This window comes from Silurus aristotelis (assembly GCF_946808225.1).
Source record: "Silurus aristotelis genome assembly, chromosome: 1".
Lineage (NCBI taxonomy): Eukaryota > Metazoa > Chordata > Actinopteri > Siluriformes > Siluridae > Silurus > Silurus aristotelis.
This window is the reverse complement of record NC_139574.1, coordinates 18,793,794-18,808,151: the sequence shown is the minus strand read 5'-3', so window position 1 is coordinate 18,808,151 and position 14,358 is coordinate 18,793,794. Positions and strand designations below refer to the sequence as shown.

Genomic DNA, 14,358 nt, shown 5'->3' with positions numbered 1-14,358 from the left:
ACACTATCAGAAGCACTGACCTACATTTACAAACTAAATTCTAATATTTGTTAAATGAAATTGTATTACTTTATTTCCAACAGTTTATACTTTTCATATTGTAGCGTTATTTTTGGCTTCACTGTTTCCAGTACGTGTATGTGGACATATTTAAAAATCCGAGCGGTGCAAATTATGAGTCTGCATCTCTGGTGAGTATGTTGTATTTTATTTACATTTTTATGTTATTGTCATGCAATCAGACAAATTTTGATTCTGAACTGCTCCAGATGATGTAGGTGCACAGTTGCGGTTGTAGTGTAGAGGTTTGGAGCTTGCTTTAGTAGAATGGTATTCACCCTCCATATGTGAAATGGCTCTCTTTCTGTAATGCCACAAGTTGTTATATTGCGTTTTTGTATAGTATTGATGGTTTCTATAATTACAACGTGATAGTGGTGGTATTAAGAAGTGGATTAAGTTGTTTAAGTCCCCACTTAAGGAACAGGTACCAAATGCACAGCCCGCCACTGACACACACACACACACACACACACACACACACACACATCTGTATTGCCGAAATATAGTCTAACAAATGTAAAATATAATAATAATTTTTTTTTTATCAATTTGTGCCAATTAAATTTATTCTTTATCTTCTTCTTCTTCTTTTTCTTTCAGCTTCTTCCATTAGGGGTCGCCACAGCGGATCATCCGTCGCCATACCCCTCTGTCCTCTACATCTGCTTCTTTCAACGAAAACGAGTTTATTAGAGGGACAGCACATGTAGGACGTTTTTGGAGACAAGGTGAGGGAGGTAAGATTGAGATGGTTTGGACATGTGCAGAGGAGGGACATGCTGTATATCGGTAGGAGAATGCTGAGTATTTAGCTGCCAGGAAGGAGGAAAAGATGAAGGCCAAGGAGGAGGTTTATGGATGTGGTGGGTGAAGAGGGGGTTGGAGACGGATGATCCGCTGATCCAAAAAAAGAAGAAGAGAAAGAACATTTTTACATATTTTATTTTTATAAAATATTATATAATTTTATTTATTATTTAATTATGCAAGCATTTTATTTAAAATGGTTTTAAAAATGTAAGCTGTTGATGTTCACAAATGTTAATAATAATAAACTGGGTTAATAAAAAACAAGCAATTTTATGTTTTGCATTTTTACCCCTAACTGTACCTAAATTGTACCAAACCGTGGTTTAAAAAGCCAAGGTATGTACCAAAGCTTGTTACACCCTTAACATACATACATCAGAGTACCTCACACTTTATAAGGGAAAACCAACACACTGAAAATACCCATGTTAACCGCTGGCAAATACACAGTACTTCTTAGCCACACAAATGCAGGCAAAACTAACAAACCCTGAACACAACCTTGATGGGAGTGTTGCAAAACTTAAGAAAATGGCTACCACTGGAGGAGAATACTGACTGTTACCTTGAAGGCAATATTGAGATTGCACATACATATATATATATATATATACATACATACATACATACATATATATATATATATATATATATATATATATATATATATATATATATATATATATATATATATATATATATGTATGTATGTATGTATGTATGTGCAATCTCAATATTGCACATACATGTATCCCTGGTGTTCATGAGCCCTGAGTGTGTGTGTGTGTGTGTGTGTGTGTGTGTGTGTGTGTGTGTGTGTGTGTGTGTGTGTGTATGCATATATATATATATATATATATATATATATATATATATATATATATATATATATATATATATATATATATTTGTATATATATATATTTGTTGCATATATATTTGTACACACACACACACACACACACAAACACACACTGGCGATCAAAATTAGAGAACAATTTATAAACAATTGAACAATTTTGAAGGAGTTTTTGTCCTGTCTATACCATGCTACCAGAACACCTTCTCCACAAAATAACTAAGGCATTTAAAAAAAAACATTCTTTTGCAGAAAACACACTGATAAAAATTAGAGAACACTTTCAGATACCTCCCAGTTATTGGTGTTAATCTGGTACCTGGTGCTAAATTCCTTGATTACCTGTCAACCCCTATTTAACTGGCAGCCTAACTTCCAGTTTCACGGACTCTGCAAGATGGTGGGCCGTTCTAAAGTGACTGAAAGCCTCCGGCAGCAGGTTGTCTAGATAAAGGCCAAAGGGATGACCCTATCAGCCATAGCAAGACAAGTTGGTTGTTCCAAATCTGTGATTTCAAGAATATTTAATCTTTACAACATCACAAACTCATTCAGTCTGTACAGCCATACAATCTGTAATATTATTATAAGTACTAATAATAACTATATAAAACAAATAATAAGAAAACTAATGTAAAAAGTTTGAATTCAAATTTCCTGCAATGGATTGCAAGCTTGTTGCTGATAACATTATGCACATTTGAATACTGCAAAACATTGCCAACATTTTGAATAAACAAATGAAGTGGTTTAGTGTATGTTTATACAGACAGATATGGCAAATAGGGCAAATATGGCAAATAATTATACTAAAATAGAGAGTAGAGAGTTGAGAGTAGAGAATTGAGAAACTTTAAACAATCAAAAAAACCAAAAGAAGAAGTACAATCTTGTTTCAATAAAAATGAATCAGTCATATACACAAACATGCAAACAAGCTATATTTTTTAAACATCTGAATACGTTAAGGAAACAGTAAGGGGTATCAGCCCAGCAAAGCTTTCCTGATCATGATGGAAACCTTCCCAATTATGACTCAATTCTTTAGACAGACTAATAACAAGGTCTTCAAAGAACAAAATAAAACTACTATATAACAAACTACATGAACCTAACAAACAACAGAAAACAGTGCTGGGCAGAACCTACACAAGGCAGCACAACACAAACTAACACTAACAAAAGCCACACAAAGCAACTCAACACAAAACAACACAGGAACAAATCTGCACAACAGAAGTGGCTGATTTTTAAAATACAGATGAATTCACTGTCATGTTGCCGCTACAACCATAAATCCTGAAGCAAACATGAAAGCCAAAATCTTCCCACGTGCTGAGAAAACCCCAAACTCCAGGAAGAAACAACAAGGGGAAAACAGTTGGCAACCAACTACATTATTAAACATTTGTTCAAGGCCAAAACTGCAAAACAGTGAGCCATTCTCAGGGAATGATACACTCCAGGCAGCGTGCAAATACCCCCATATATAAACACAAAATACAATCACACAATCATTGTAAGGCCCCACCAAACCTATTATGCCGAAAGATGTGGTAGCAAACTTATATATATATATAACTATATATACAGTGAGGAAAATAAGTATTTGAACACCCTGCTATTTTGCAAGTTCTCCCACTTAGAAATCATGGAGGGGTCTGAAATTGTCATCGTAGGTGCATGTCCACTGTGAGAGACATAATCTAAAAAAAAAATCCAGAAATCACAATATATGATTTTTTAACTATTTATTTGTATGATACAGCTGCAAATAAGTATTTGAACACCTGAGAAAGTCAATGTTAATATTTGGTACAGTAGCCTTTGTTTGCAGTTACAGAGGTCAAACTTTTCCTGTAGTTTTTCACCAGGTTTGCACACACTGCAGGGGGGGATTTTGGCCCACTCCTCCACTCAGATCTTCTCTAGATCAGTCAGGTTTCTGGCCTGTCGCTGAGAAACACGGAGTTTGAGCTCCCTCCAAAGATTCTCTACTGGGTTTAGGTCTGGAGACTGGCTAGGCCACGCCAGAACCTTGATATGCTTCTTACAGAGCCACTCCTTGGTTATCCTGGCTGTGTGCTTCGGGTCATTTTCATGTTGGAAGACCCAGCTTCGACCCATCTTCAATGCTCTAACTGAGGGAAGGAGGTTGTTCCCCAAAATCTCGCAATACATGGACCCGGTCATCCTCTCATTAATACAGTGCAGTCGCCCTGTCCCATGTACAGAAAAACACCCCCAAAGCATGATGCTACCACCCCCATGCTTCACAGTAGGGATGGTGTTCTTGGGATGGTACTCATCATTCTTCTTCCTCCAAACACGTTTAGTGGAATTATGACCCAAAAGTTCTATTTTGGTCTCATCTGACCACATGACTTTCTCCCATGACTCCTCTGGATCATCCAAATGGTCATTGGCAAACTTAAGACGTGCCTGGACATGAGCTGGTTTAAGCAGGGGAACCTTCCGTGCCATGCATGATTTCAAACCATGACATCTTAGTGTATTACCAACAGTAACCTTGGAAACGGTGGTCCCAGCTCTTTTCAGGTCATTGACCAGCTCCTCCCGTGTAGTTCTGGGCTGATTTCTCACCTTCCTTAGGATCATTGAGACCCCAAGCGGTGAGATCTTGCATGGAGCCCCAGTCTGAGGGAGATTGACAGTCATGTTTAGCTTCTTCCATTTTCTAATGATTGCTCCAACAGTGGACCTTTTTTCACCAAGCTGCTTGGCAATTTCCCCGTAGCCCTTTCCAGCCTTGTGGAGGTGTACAATTTTGTCTCTAGTGTCTTTGGACAGCTCTTTGGTCTTGGCCATGTTAGTAGTTGGATTCTTACTGATTGTATGGGGTGGACAGGTGTCTTTATGCAGCCAACGACCTCAAACAGGTGCATCTAATTTAGGATAATAAATGTAGTGGAGGTGGACATTTTAAAGGCAGACTAACAGGTCTTTAAGGGTCAGAATTCTAGCTGATAGACAGGTGTTCAAATACTTATTTGCAGCTGTATCATACAAATAAATAGTTTAAAAATCATAAATTGTGATTTCTGGATTTTTTTTTTTAGATTATGTCTCTCCCAGTGGACATGCACCTACGATGACAATTTCAGACCCCAAGATGATTTCTAAGTGGGAGAACTTGCAAAATAGCAGGGTGTTCAAATACTTATTTTCCTCACTGTATATATATATATATATATATATATATATATATATATATATATATATATATATATATATATATATATATATATATATAAATACTTTACATCACTTACTATGAAAACAAAATAGTAACTTTATAGCTCACCTCACATTTATAGTATCTTAACAGGTACCCTTCAAATCTTTCAGTTTCATGAGTTTCTTTAGTGCAATATTTGTGTTTTATTAGAAATGACTGGTCAATTAAACGTCATTTAAGGGCATTTCTTAAGCAAGTTCCAAGAGTGTGAAGCAGATGGGGAATATTATAACATCATATTGGAATTAATTAATTTAATCTGCCTTGAAGAAATGCCAATCCATTACAGAACTGAATGGTTTGTTTGTTTGTTAGTTTGTTTGTTAGTTTGCTTGTTTGTTTGTTTTTGGTATGATGTTTTGGTTTTTGTTAGGCCAAGTAAAGATAAAAATCAGACAAAGCAAATAGCAAAACATTACACTTAGGTAATTCCATTTTGCTCTGATACATACATAATGCACTGATATGTACTAATCACCTTAGATAGGCCCTTACTAAAATTATTTAATGCAAACTAAGCTACTGATACTGACCTTGTGGCACTGTAGAATGCTGCAAAGTTTTAATAGAATGTCTTTTATATCTACTCATTAAAATACATATTTATCTGTAAAGAGCAAAGGTGGAAAGTAACAGAGTACAAATACTGTGTTACTGTTACTGTAAGTTTTAATCTATTTGGTGAATATTTTTTCTTCTCATTGCGCACCATTTTCAACCCATCAACCGATTTTTCATTGCGCAGGTTTTTCAATCCACTCGCTCTCACACCACAGTCGAAGCTAACAAGGATCAAGACAGAAGACAACAAGACGTTTGCGATTAAAGTGGATGAGACAGAGGGGATCAGCAATGTAAACATGACTAAAAACAGAGACATTCCTGATCATCCTCATCATCTTTTCTCTGCGTGTGTTCAATCTGGTAGATGTTCAGCATGGATACATTCATTAAGTAACAGCATTTTAATTTCATTTTGTATTAATATAGTAATTAAGGCTGTCAAAACGCAAATTAATTTTAACGGCACTGGTTTTATTAACAAATAATGCAGCGCACATTTCTGTTTGACAATTTCTAATAAAAATATAAATAAATAAATAAATAAATAAATAAATAAATAAATAAATACATTTAAAAGGGGTGAAACCTTGAAGGCAACACGTTTATTAATTTATTAAAGATAAATAAATAAACTCCACCAAATAATTTTTTTTTTAGCAGTAAACATTTGTTGTTGTTACTGATGTGCCAAGACTTAAATTAACACCAAAATTCACCATTATGAACACAATTAACCCTCTGAGGTCGACAAACGCACCGGCGCGTTTTGTGGCTTTTTTCCTCATAACGTCGAAACAAACTTAAATTTTATAAAAGATAAGACAGCTAAGAGCAATACATTATTCAAATCCGTAAAGGGTCTACTTTTATATGTACACACTCATAATAACAAAAAAACGCTGTGCTTTTGTAAAATAAAAAATAAACTGTCATCTCTCTTCACAGACACACAAATAAAACAACCTGAATCTCAGAGAATACTCGCCTCACAGACATAATAAATATATGCATAGAAATATTCTACTTTAAAATAAACCAATTCACGTTGAATACAAATATTTTCTGATTATTTAATCTGTATGAAAGTTATAAGAGATACAGTTTCCGGTATCCCCTCATCAACCGTCCGTGTGGAAACATAGCAAAGGTTTAGTTTGGTGTTCTGATGATTTACGTAATTTAAAACACCAAAATGTTTACAAGAATATTTTCACTTAATGCTCTAAGTTAAGTTTGGTTTCACAAATAATTAACATACATTTGTATATATATTTTATTATTTTATTTAATTATGATCAATTCCTTCCAACATAAAATGCTATTTCAGTAGGGGCACGTCACTGCTTAATCATCTTTCTGACATTTGCCAGTGTGATTTCATAACATTTTAGAGGAGAGGGTATTATCAAGAGTTAATAAACTGTAAATTCTAAAGGTATTTTCAAATAAAATATTTGTAGCATTTTGACATAGCCAAGTATATGATAATGATTTTATGTTTTTTTGACCATCTGTTTATTGTTACATAATTGTTTAGTTATATAAAAAAAAAAGATGGCATAGCTTCCTTAATTGTCCTACTTAATTTGGACCTTTATTTAAGCTTCATATACATATTTTTTTCTACCTGAAAATTATATACATTTGGTGGGATTTGGAAGTATGCTTATGTGCAATGCAAGTATGTCAATCACTTATGTTCAACTGTTGCATTATGTACAGGCATTATGAAACTATATTTATAATCTTCCTTTGGTAATAATTCAAGAGAATGGTGCAATGTTGTAAAAGTGATTGCAGTGTAATACTTGCGCAATGTCACCAGAAAGGAATCAGAGCTAACACATTAAATGCTTTATAAATCACTCTCCTCATATATCAATGATCCATAGGCACTCAAGATGCTGTCTCTGTTTTTCCAGTCAGGCTTCAACTAAATTTCAGTATGTGCTTAGTAAAAGTAGCTTGCTTTAAATACAACATGACACTCATTCTATTTGAGCAACCCCCACAAAGGTCTGAAAGTTGCCAATTTGCTTCAATCATTTAAATTGTGAAAATAAAAAGGTCTCAATAGATTCAAATTTTGTGACTCATCACACTTGTGACTCATCATAGAGCCTGAAGAGACAACAACCCTGAGTGAAAACGGCTGGTAGCTAACTAGTATCTATGATGGACAAGCCAATGACAACAATAATAATAATACACAAAAATATTCTTTACCTTTAATATCAAAACATCAATTATTTGATAAGTTTTTGTTATTTATGTATGTGTATGTATCTGTATGTATGTGTATGTGACAAATAAAATTTGATTTGATTTATTTTAATGTATTAAAACAATTCTCTTTTTTAAATTGATTCTTATAAACTCTGCATCAAAATCGTTTTGCATAGTCTTAAATGTTCATTAGAATTCATCAGTTACAGATAGCAGCATGCAGATATGTGATATGCACTTTTTGTAGTACACAGGTTTCTTGCATCTGTTTAGCTTTCAATTAAAGCAAAAGTCTATAGTCAACAAAACAAAGTTTGTGGTGACAACTGCTCACAACACCAGAACGGCTTCACACAGCTGTTCTTAAGTGTATTTCCACCTTCTAGAGGTTTCCATGTCATAGACTTCACCACTTCACAGCAGTTTGTGTCAGTACTGACTGGAATGGTGAGGGGAACCCAAGAAGGTGCCACAGTACGGAGGATGTTATCAGGCTTTAATTAGAACCATCAAACTCAAGTGTTGACTAAAGGTATTAAGATATCAAACTTCATCCAGGTACACTGCATCGTTGCCATGGACAACAAAAAAATAATATAATTTTGGGTAGGTTTGAGGTATATTATGTAAACTGGTTGAAAAGCATAATATAGCTGAAAAATTAGACTTGCAATGTCAATATAAATATATGAGAATTTAATGTTTTTCTTCATATAGAGTCTTTATAATAAAATATAGACATATGGAAATCTGATGTGGTATCTGACTAAAAGTTTCTTGGCCTCTCAGAAAACTTTAACATAGTCTCAAATTCATCTAAAACCCCAAGGACACTTCTAGTTTCTGTTTGCTTCCTGGGTGTGACTCATGCTCAATCATTTGAGAACACCAAAGTGTTGTGTAAAACTTTATCAGTAACTGCTGTGCTGAATGTAACAAAACAGCCAATGCATACAGTATTGTACACCCAATATAGAGTTATGTGAATTTTGAGAGGATCAAAAAAAAAATAACTCTCAAGTATGATTATCAGCATTATACTGGACTTAGATGCTGGAAAACATTCACTAATTGTACTGTATTTCAATCTTATACTATATAGGTCAAACACTGTCTGAAAAAAATACAGTACAATTACATTTTTGTAGCATTGTAGTATATAGCAAGTATAGACTATAAAAGCCTACTGGCGTAGTGCTCAGCTGTCCACATATGATTTATTATATACTGCACCAGGAAGTTGGTAGAGTGGATACTGAGCACTACTGGTGGGGCCTCAATGACTCATTGATTTGAACAGTATAAATCCTGTTAGTGTTAGGGCTGTGACTTGAAATTTGAGAATGCAGGGGACTCTGATAAGATCTTGTTTTGGCATGCTTGATAAAATATTTTGAGAAGTTTTGCGGTTTTAGTCAGTGTGTAGTGAGTGAAGTAACAGGAAAATAATAGGAGTGCAAGGCCATGTCAGCTACCATGAAAGCTTAAGAGTGTTTCCGTAATGAAAGTTGAACTCCCTTTGTGTATTTAGTTATGTGAAACATGCATACATTTATTTACATATATGAATATTTATCAACATGTGGATGTTGCTGGAAACTCTGAAAAAGAAAGAAAGAATAAATAGGGCTATGTTGGCCTTGGCTAACTTTAGTTCTTAATCCCCTACTTACAGTTCCTTGCCAACTATCCAGACCTAAATAGACTCTTCATATAATGCAGTGTGGCATACTCATAAAAGCTCTCTATAAAACTTACTACCAAGCAGCTGGATGAGCTGGAGTTACTGCTAAAAAGCAGTCTTCCTTGTTAAATGACATTTTGATATCTGCATAATTTGTGTGGAAAAAACTTTAACAAAATATTGCACTTTATATTAATATATACTTAAATTAGCACTTTGTTGTTGTTGTTTTTTTAAAAAGTGCCTCTGCTTTATTACCTCCAAACAGAATGTTTAGATTTCTGGCATTCTTGGTCTGTGACCTAGTGAACCACTGTCAGGATGCATTTACTGATAGAGAATTCAAAGCACTTATGTAATAAAGAAGTCTCAGAATAATAGAGTCTGCCAAATGCAGTAAATGTGAATGTAAATGATACAATTCCAAGTAGCTGAGAGTATATGAGAGCTAGTTGAGAAAGTTGTGAGTCAAGTGAACTCTCCACCAGTGCAGTTATATTTATATTGCTTATGACTTTGATTTGGTCATAATTCACATCAGCAGGAAACAACAGCATCTGGCACTATCAGTGGAACAAATACTTGCATAAACCAGAGTACAATACACAATAAAATGTTACAACACATAAGCAAAGCAAGTTGCAATAGAAACATCATGATAAAATAAGTTGAAAATGAATTATGTCTTTCTTTTCATAGCATTTTCATACAAATATCATAAAATGTATTGATTGTATATATAGCTTTATTTACTTTATTAGATTTATTGTGTTGAATTAATGTTTAGTATGATGATAGGGTTACACATTAAAAGCTCATTCTTTCTATTAATGTTTACATTCCTTTCTGCCCAGAAAATACTGTTTTACTATCTCTAATCTCCAAGTTATATATGTGGCAAAACATCTCAGGATTAATATTTTAAGTCAAATGCTGCTACCTGACATGTTTTTGTTTTCCGATGCATTGAGCAGGATGCAATGGCACCTGTCCATCACCATACTATATAGAATTAAAAAGGAATCAGACACACAAAGCAAACATATTAGGTTATTGTAAAGAAGAGTCCAGGTCAAAATATGCTAAAACAAGCAAAAATATTATTGGAAAGAAAGACAAACTTAATTCGAATGCCCCTGTCAGGATTAGATGATTAGTTTTGTTGATGGACTACTGTTTTTCTTTGCCAAGGCTTCAAGCACATACAACTGTGCTAATTAGGAAGCTAGCAAAGATAAGGGTTGGCTAATGTTTAGCTACCATGAAAAAAACAGGTTGATACTAGGGACCTTCTAGATACTATTTTAATCCCTAAACGATTCTAATGATCAGTGTTTTTCATGCTGGAAGCTAAAGTTCACTCTTTTCTCTTTCTACAACCAAGTCTATTTTGGATATGATAAAGCCAAATCTACTAACTGTTTTAATATATGATATATTCATAACCTGCTGTTGTACAGAAAACAAGTAGTGTGCATGGGACAGTGATGTATGTGCCTGTAGGCAAGACATGTTTTACAGCTGCCCCTCTCCACTGGGAACTTTCAGAGAGAGATAGATGATGAAAGCACAGTATTAATGAGTGAAGATGGCAGCTGCTCTCTGCTCCCTAGATAAGATTCTAACTCAACAAGCTGCAAAATAACCTGTTACTCAATCCCCTGACAGGGAGTAAGTAAACTGTTATTATAATAAAGTTAATTTAAATGAAAGTGTCTGCAATGGCTTCAATAAATAGGGTAAAAAAAAATGAATTGAAATTAAAATCACAAGAGCATGCTCTCTCTGGCTCTCTGCACTATACACCAAAATGTTCAAGTACATTTGAGCTCTTTGCACAGGTGGCTCTCAATTTCCATTGCTGTGTGATGGGTAAATTTAGTGCCTGATCCATTTTAGCCCTCTCCCCTGCACTGTCACTCAGCATTGCGTACTGTTATCGGTCTCGCTTACAGTTAGCATTCCAGCATATCACTGGTAATGAGAGAAGGCCTGAGAGGTGGTCCAGCACAGAAAGCTTACTGTTGATTGGGCTTCATAAAACACACACATGGCTCGCACAACCTCAGTTTTCTCCCATATTGTGGTGGGCCAAACTTAGACTACTAATTATAGTTTAGAGAGGGTTATGCTGTATATGACCAAAATGAAGGTTAGATGACTCACTTGAATACAAGTCAGCATGGAAAGTAGCATTTGAGTGCATTACTATAAGCTCGAGCATTAAAATCAAGTAAATCTCCCTGCAGACATGTTGCTTGAAGTTACCTTGAAATCACCAGCTCTGTTAAATTGTAACTATTTACAAGGTGTATCTATTGTTCCTATTTTGTATAATACCCTGATTTCTTTTTTTCATAGGGCATCTGCTAGGCTGTAACATAATATCAGTATTCACATTTTGTAGGGTGTTATGTCAGTGTCTATAACTATTCGGCTTGGCTTTATTCACCAGCTTTACGGACGTAGTGTCTCTTTACAGCAAAGCTCATTTCGGCCATAATTCACCAGTGCTAATTAAGCAACCCAATCTCATACATTTCAATATTCATTTCCGTATTTTATGCCAGATAAAATATGTGCAGTTGGCACAGTGACACCGTGAGTAGCATTACAACCTCACAGCTACAAGGTCTAAAGCTTAATCTTGAGCTCAGGTTACTGTCTGTGTGGAGATTCACATGTTTTTGCCGTGTCTGTGAAGGTTTCCTCTGGATTCTCCGGTTTCCTCTCACCTTTCAAAATCATGCCAGCAGGGAACTGGCTGCTCTAAATTCCTATAATGCTCCTAGGTGCGAGTGTGTAAAAGTGTATGTGCATGGTGTCCTGCAATGAACTGGTGTCCCATCAAGAATGTGTTTCCACATTGCAAAAAAGACTATGCCTAATAATTTAAGTTCTTATTAATCTGAATTCAAAGCTGAACCTAAGGTGAATTTTCTTTTTCTAAATGTATACATTGTTTCAGATATACATTTAGGGTATATAACAGCAAGAGACAAAATCTAAACAAAAGCAAAAGATCAAGATGACTAATGTTCAAGGCAAATAAGCCATTTGAAACTTTTAAAGTCATGACTAACAAGATACAGATGTGTTTAACTGTTCTTGGCACAAACGTAGTTAAGAACCATGAAATAGATTTTTTGCATCAAACATTCTGACTCCATGTTCTTCCCCTGTTTCTTCTACTTTAATCTGATATATACGAGAGTGCTTTTTCACTCAGGAGCTTTTGAAAGGAACGCTGTTAGAAACCACAATGAGTCACTTCTGGTCTTCTCGCAAAGCCAACCAACGTGTACTTGTGCTCAGACAAAGGCACTATCCCAGGCAGAACCGCAGGAGCTAAGCAATAATGAGGATGTGAAGAAAATAAAACCAGGCTTTCTCACAATAGCATAAGACCTGCCCCTTCGGTTCCCTGAGAATATTTAGAGACCATCTTTATTTTATTTTTGATGAGTGGTCCTTTGGCATTAGTAGTTTGTTCAAGGAGCTTCCGGCTTTGTGATTTAGCCCAGGGCGAGCCAGTCATAATTTTTGTGGTGTGATGTGTTTTAGAAAAAGGTTATTCCTGGCACTTCTGCTTTGAGATGGCATAGGGTATGGGATTGGTCACAGGCTGTTTCTTCTACAAACCTCTCATGCTGCTTGGACCTTTAGAGCCAGACAGACCATCAGAGCTTAAAATCTAGTGATAATGAGAATTAATATGTATGACTTGATGATGATAATAAAGAGACAGTGAAAGAAGGCCACTGGAAAAGGGGGTTCAGATTCCTTCTTGAAAATTCATAAATCCATAGGCAGTTTTATTAATATAGCTGAATTAAATGTAATTAGATTATATCAAAATTGTGTGGCCAAAGATATTTGGACACCAAACCATCACAAACATGCACGTTATGGACAAAAGTATTGATTACTGACTTTTCCAGCTATATGTGGTTCTTTCCCAAACTGCTTTCACACAGCTGAAGGCACACAACTGTGTAGGGTGCCTGTGGATGCAGTGGCATGAAATTTTCCCTTCACTTGAACAAGAAACCCAAACCTGTTCCAGCATGACAATGCCCCTGTGCACAAAGCAAACTCTATAAAGATATGCTTTGCATGGGTTGGAGAGGAAGATCTCCTGCTATAGAGCTCTGACCTCAACCCTATTCAAAACTTTTGGGATGAATTTTAAACATTGACTGCACCACCAGACCTCCTCATCTACATCAGTAAATGATCTAACACCCTTGTGTCTGAATAAGGACAAATCTCCACAAGCACACTCCAAAACCTAGTAGAGGGAATTATAAGAGCAGATTGGGACTAAATGTGGAATGTGATGCTCACTTTTGAACGTTTGGCAATATAGTGTATATGAGTTTGATTAAACCAGGGAAATTAATTAATTAAGTGTTTCTGTGGGAATTTGTGCACAATCAGTCACAAGATCAGGCTAATGTTGGGAGATCAGGCTGATCACCGATGTTGGGAAGATCTGGCTTGCAATCAACTTTCTAATTCATCCCAAAAGTGTTAAGTGGGGAAAGAGGTCAGGTCTCTATAGAGCTATAGAGTTCACAACAAACTCATGAACCAGCCTCGTTTTGTGCACAGAGGCATTGTCATGCTTGAACAGGAACAGGCCTTCCCCAAACTGCCACAAAGTTGAAACAATATAATTTGATTAAATGCGTCTGTATGCTGTAGCATTAACATCACACTTCAATTAAACAAAGAGCCCGAACCCTTAAAAGCAGCTACATAATTTTATCCCTCCTCCAAACTCTTGGCACAAAACTGTTGCTACTATGCATTCCAGTATATAGCGATCTCCGGCAATCCACCAAACCCAGATTTGTCAGCAAGAAGGCCAAAATGCAAGGAATCATTCTT

General features: G+C 35.6%; 1 long non-coding RNA gene across 1 annotated transcript in view; it reads right to left on the bottom strand.

Annotated features, from left to right (window-relative positions):
* Positions 1-782: 782 nt before the first annotated feature.
* LOC310731101 overlaps positions 783-14,358 on the bottom strand; it is a 29,055-nt gene continuing 15,479 nt past the window's right edge. Inside the window, exon 3 of the long non-coding RNA XR_014535063.1 lies at positions 783-875. This is a non-coding gene — a long non-coding RNA (uncharacterized lncRNA). The remainder of the gene's footprint in view (positions 876-14,358) is intronic.